Below are 6,486 nucleotides of genomic sequence, written 5' to 3'. Positions count from 1 at the left end.
GACTTGGAAAAACTTCAGAACATCACTACTGCTCACAAATTAGTTAAACTTCATCTTTGCCTCTGCTCAGTTCTTACCAACTGCCTGCTCATTGCTGTTATGTCTGACCACCTTTGAGTAGTGTGTTGTGCAATACATGTCCCTTGGACACATGTTGTTTGTTCTGCCAGCCTCTTCCAGGAGAGTAACATCAGTGCTTGAGAGCTCAGAAGGGAGTTTAATTACATGTTTGTTAAATGAACATGCCAATACGTACCTTAATCATCCTTTCAAGGTAAGGTTGAAGAGTGGCATTCTGCCTGTGGAGCAGACAGTGGTGGGGTCTTTGATATTCAGTGATTGTTGGGGAGATTTGTACCACCCTATGGACCTGGAGTACATGCTGTCTCCTGCCCAGATGTGAAAGGAACCATGCCTTGCAGAGGAATAAAGTTGTCAGAAGGACTCAGTTTCACCCCAAGACTCACACTCCATGTAAAACTGCTCTGCAGTGCAGAGCTGGCAGCAGCAACTGCGCTGAAGACCTTTGTTTATCACATTGTTGTGCTCTCATGATTACTCAGCCTCAAAATTATGTGTTCTTCAGGAGTGATGGGGTTTGGGACTGTCAGTCAAAATTTATAATAAGTGATGTTGTTTTTATCCCACTTCAGCTAATGCTAGTGAGGATGTTCCAAAAATTGTTGTTTGTCACCTATGTTTTACAGTTTAAAGGTGATCTCGTTAAGTTATTATCCCCCTGCCACTGTTGCAGAAATAGTGTCTTCTTTTTAAGATGTTCAGAGTCATCTGCTTAGCACTGAGCTGATGACAGCCTTGTATTTGTCGCTGGAGGTTGCCTGGAACTTAACCCCTCCCTTTTTAGCTTGTAGTGTGCCTTGTCAAAGCCTCTTCTGGGAGGTGGTGAGGTGATACAGTGGTGCTTGGTGGGCCTCTGCCGGGGAGGATGAAAGATCAGGGCTGTCTTGCCCAACATCAGTTTCTGTAGGCTGAGGTTTGCAAAAATCAAGGTGCTGACAGAAAAAGTCCTGGTGAAATTCACTGCAAAAATGAAAGCATCTTCCCCTTGCAGCTTTCTGCTGACTCTTGCCTCAGGATTATCAGCCTTGGCTCAGCACTGGCAGGAGCCAGCCCTGGAGCCTCTGCCTCATGGCTTCCTCCATGCACTATTCATCTTTGCTCTGTCCTTTAGGCTGAACACTCCTCCTGTGGTCCTGTCTGCAGCTTTGGGGCAGACACAGTAGTTTGTGGCTGAGGACTAAGGAAAGCTGGTGGCAACGTCTTGAAACTCCTGCTGCCACGTGCTGAGTGGCTGTGAGTCAAAGCCTCTTGGCTCTGGAATTGCACTCAACTGCACCTTGGGGAGCAGTGTGATCTCACAGAGTGCTGAGCAGCAACCCCCAACATCCATGGAAACTTGTGGGGTTAGCGTTTATCTGCAGCAAAGCAAAAGGGAACAGAGGCTGCTCTCTGAGTGCCACAAATGTGAAACTACTCACCAATTTTCAGAATGTAATTACTTCTCAGTTAATCAAGACCCTTGAAAAGGCTCTGCACACGTTTTACAGGCATATCTGATGAAGTGATTTTTGTGTTAACAACATTTATTTTTGGTCCTTAACATGTTTAGATTGTAAGCAAACCCTTAGATGCTATACAAAATGATAGCAATTTATGGTAAACCTTTGGAATTAAGACCCAAACCAGTTTTGCACTAGAGGCATGATGGATTAATCACCATTTGGTTCTGCATATAAGCAAAAAGTCTTTTAAGTCAGTTCTGTGCAGCAGAGGAAGTCAGTGGAGCTTTGCCTGTAACGTGAGTAATGAATCTTGGCTGGGATGAGCATTTTGGAGTCACAGTTCTGCACAAATTCAAATCCCAGAAGGAAGTATGGTAGCATGAAGACCTGCAAATAATGGATTACAGTAATCCCACCAGGAAGTGATAATGGCATGTATAAATATTTGCCTTAGTTGATTGCAAATTATATCCTCCTAAAAGATGTTTGTCACTGTCGTTAGTCGTTAGTATTTTCTAAGTGCTTTACCAGCTGTTGGGTCATGCTTAATGAGGACTCCATCTCTACCAAGCATGACCAAGTGTCTGGATGGGATGGGATTCGTTTTCCTATGTGTTTTTATTCTACTGATTACCATATAATTATATAACAGTTTGGGTTGGAAGGGTCCTTAAAGATCATCTGGTTCCAACCCCTCTGCCATGGGCAGCACCACCTTCTACTAGACCAGGTTGCTCAAAGGCCCATCCAACAAACCAAAAGCCTGTGGTGTCAATCTGGAGTATTTTTCTGAACATCACAGAGTGTGCAAACCACGTGACCATGGAGTGAAATTGTGGCCATACAGAAGTCTACATCTAACCAGAAGGTGAAATGAGATTGGATTCATATACAAAAGAAAGGAATTCTGTTGCCCCATGCACTACCACCCCATTTTTAGTGGCCTTAGCTTTGCAGAGGCCTGGCTGAAGGTGGGGATGGCTCTGATGAATGGGAACAACTGTACCAGCAAAAAGCACTGGCAATTTCCCAATCAGACTCCTATCAAGCCTGCTAACTCACAGCCTTTTATATCTTGCAGATTCCAAGAGGAGTTAAGTCTTCATTGTCAGTCTAGTGAAGAAAGTTGAAACTCAGCTGAAGTTTTAAATCAAAAAAGAAATATCCAAGAGTCTTCAACAGAGGCAGCAGACTAGGAGAGAAAGGGATTTAGAAGCACAGCCAGAAATCAATGAAGCTTTTATGCCATCCCTCCTCATTTATCTATAAATCCCATTCTTTCAGCTATTTAGACGTTATCTCCACACAGAAGCTGAATTAGGTTAATTTTGTAAACCAATTTAGGAAAGCTAGTGCAAAGCCCTGTAGAGATACCCATATTTTGGTTTAAGAGTGTCTGCAGAGGGTAAGCTGGCACCTGAGACGAAACCTCAGTTAAAGTGGTACTGCTTGGGCTTGTCTGCATGGAAGATAGAGTGAAATAACTAAAATGTGAATTTAAAGTGTTTGAGGTAAAACCTATTAAACTCATGTGTAGATGCTTTTATTCATGCATAAAGGAGCTTTTAGTTTGCTTGATTCAGTGTTAAAACAAGTTAGTTACTTTATTTCAGAATTAAACCTTCCATATTAGTATTTAATGTCCTTTAACTAATCTACTTGAAATCCATGTCTGTAATTTCGCTTTGTTTCCAGTGTATACAAACCCTTTGTGTGTAGTCCAGTTCAGGTTTGCTGGAAGAGGAAGGCAGAAAAATAACCTCACTAAGCTATGTGAAAATTAGTTATAAATTTTTCAGTAAAAGGAAGTATAAGCCCCAGGTAGCCTCAAAGCATCAGTCAGCTGGGCTCTCTCAACCTATCAGTTTATACCACTTGCAGATCAATCCCTTTGCCTGTAGTTTACACTGCTGTTTTTGCATTATTCCCTGCTGGGGATGGGTTCCAAGCATCAGAAAAGCATTTCTGTTGTGCTAAGTATACAGCATTTCTTGTCTTCTCCCACATTCAGGGGAAGTTGAGGGCAGATTTGCTGTCAAGGTAGCAACTTGTAACCTGCCTCATGCTCCTGAGAGGGCTGTATTTTTTCCTGCTCCCTCTCAGGCAGGAGTTGTGTCTGATTCCTGCTCCAAGCTGTTAATGGTTGCACAGGGGCTCTTCTGCTCGGCAAACTTTTGCTTTCACCAGGTTCTCAATGACAGGATGTGGTTTGCTGTGTAAATGTAAAGGAGAGAGGAGGATCTGGCCCTGTAGGCTTTCAACTCAATTCTAAAATACTCCAGGGTCTTTGGCTGTGCAGTTTATCTGGCTTTTTTTGCTACTGTCATTTCTTAGTGTGGTGATGACTGAATGCTCATCAGAACATTTCCTACTGCCTAGAAATTAACTTGCTAATTCAGGGGAACATACAGTTACCGAAACATCCTCTCCATGACAGTGACTACTGGAGGTATTACAGGAAAAGGTGCAAACAAACAAACTGAATAACCTTCAGAGGAGACAGTTGTGAATGAGCCTGCCAGAGGTCCTCGTTTTGAGTGCTTAAACACATACCTACATTTATTCACATTGTAGTGCCACAGCAGAATTAGACCACTGAATCAGTAGCTATAGAAGATGCCACATTCAGAGATACAAGACTCTGATTCTCTTCTTCTTTAGAATTCAGAGGAGCAAGAATTAAAAGATAAGAAATAAAAGCTGGTTGAGAGGGGATTCAGGTCAGCATTTGGTGTTCTTGTTCTTGTGACAGGCACCAAACTTGTTTGAAGACCACAAATGAAAACTGATGCTCATATTCCTGATTTATTTTCCCTCCTGTGGGCTGCAATTGTATGCCTGCATTTGTCTCAAGATTATCAGCACAAAAATGGGTATAATTTTAAAATCTCCAAAGCATGTAAAAATAGCCAGGTTTTGGCTTTCCTTACCTCTCTCGTTCACTGTTTCCTTTTCTCTGGTTTCTGGTTTTCATGCTCTACTGTCTTCGTGGTACTCTGAGCACCTTAAGCCATGGCATTAGCCTTCCTTCCTTCCGAATTCCTTCCTTCCTTCCATCCGAATTCCTTCCTTCCTTCCTTCCTTCCTTCCTTCCTTCCTTCCTTCCTTCCTTCCTTCCTTCCTTCCTTCTGAATTCCTTCCTTCCTTCCTTCCTTCCTTCCTTCCTTCCTTCCTTCCTTCCTTCCTTCCGAATTCCTTCCGAATTCCTTCCAAATTCCTTCCTTCCTTCCTTCCTTCCAAATTCCTTCCTTCCTTCCTTCCGAATTCCTTCCTTCCTTCCTTCCGAATTCCTTCCTTCCGAATTCCTTCCTTCCGAATTCCTTCCTTCCGAATTCCTTCCGAATTCCTTCTTTCCTTCCTTCCTTCCTTCCTTCCTTCCGAATTCCTTCCTTCCTTCCTTCCTTCCTTCCGAATTCCTTCCTTCCTTCCGAATTCCTTCCTTTCTATTTCTTTCTCATTCCTGACTCCCACTGTGTCTGTCCATATGACATCTCTGACAACTTCTTGCTGTAGCAAATGTAGTCAGTCCTCTAAATTTTTTCAAATAATGTAAAGGCAGTCTGAATTTGACTGCCAGTGCAGTGTAGATGGGTGCTGTAGAAAGTGTGAGCCCAATCTCCGTAGTGATCGGCACAAGTCTGATCTGGGGGAATGGATCTAGGCTCTTTTAAAGGCCACAGTGAAGTTGTCATATAACATTGCAAGATACTTTCCTGACAAATGTTGCTGTTCGTATATGAACACATCAGAAGAATCCATCAAATCAAAGTTTATGCCCAAACTTTTGGCAGGTGGGTATTGTCTCAGGGAAAAGCAGTGATAAAAGGTGTGTCTGATCTTCAACAAAGCCCACGGCAGGAGCATGCTGATTTGTCACCATCTGTCCTGGTCTGTACTGTACAGGTAATCTAGACATCTCCTTCCCGCTGCCTGTCTTGTGCATCGCTCTTCAGGCACTGGGACAGATACCTTGTTTCACCTCTTAGTAAAAAATGGGTGAAACTCTTGTTCTCCACTCTCCGGTTCACTCGTGTGGAGAGGAGGGGCTGAGGTACAGGATCTGCAAAGTGGATTTCATTTTCAGAGAGAAATTTCCCAGTTTCCCTTGTCCACCTGGACCCAGGAAGGGGGGAACTCCCATTGAGATCTGGGGAGGGATCAAAGAGCAGGGGTTTTACCTGAGGGGAGCCATGGGGCAGCCCTGCCGTGGGTGATCCAACACCTGCGCATTCCCAGAGCTGGCAATCAAAGGCTGCATGGCCCCGAGCTGAGAGTGTCTACTTTTTGTTGTCAAACTTACAAGTTCAATTAGAATTATGGGGTTTTGGCTTTTCTCAGATTCTTCTATTGATAATTTTTGTGTTCGTCTCAGTCACATGGATCATGACTTTTTCATCCACTAATTAAATTCAAGTGATACACAGTTTATTGGGCAGGATTTGCAGGTGGTCTGCATCAGGATAAACCCAAGAGACAAGGAGCAGATCAGCCCCATCACATTTCTAAAAAGTCAAATGCTTTCGTATCAGGAAGTAAAACCTAAAATAGAACCTTATTTCCCATTCCCCTAGCTTTAAACCAGTACACTTACACTGGGATCCCTTATAACTAAATCACCACACTGTCCTGAAGTTAGTAACATGGATGTAAAACAGCTTTCTTCCCCATTGTTCTAAGTTTAATGGTATCTTGGGCATTGTGGTTTGAGCCAAAAAAAGCACTCTTTTCATATATTCTTTAGTCAATGCATGTTTTCAACATCCTAGTCTTTATATTGAAATATTTTAATTATTGTTTACTTTATTTAATTGGTCTTTTCCTAAATATACATCTTTTCTCTCCACTTCAAGGCTTTTGGACTTTTTCCAATCAGTCCAGTATCAAAGAACACTTACAGTCTTGTATTTAAACTTCTCCTGCTTGTAAACTAAAACCTGTGCAAGTCCCAAGGCCAAGGCTTTGG

At 42.7% G+C, this 6,486-nt stretch overlaps 1 protein-coding gene across 1 annotated transcript in view; it reads left to right on the top strand.

Annotated features, from left to right (window-relative positions):
• MAML2 (mastermind like transcriptional coactivator 2) overlaps positions 1-6,486 on the top strand; it is a 209,777-nt gene that overhangs the window by 100,647 nt on the left and 102,644 nt on the right. The window lies entirely within an intron of this gene.

The sequence above is a fragment of the Corvus kubaryi genome, unplaced genomic scaffold (genome assembly GCF_017639235.1).
Source record: "Corvus kubaryi isolate FWS band 111438036 unplaced genomic scaffold, C.kubaryi_AGA036_p1.0 37256, whole genome shotgun sequence".
Taxonomy (NCBI): domain Eukaryota; kingdom Metazoa; phylum Chordata; class Aves; order Passeriformes; family Corvidae; genus Corvus; species Corvus kubaryi.
The sequence above is the reverse complement of the archived record's forward strand: the minus strand, read 5'-3'. Positions and strand labels throughout refer to the sequence as shown.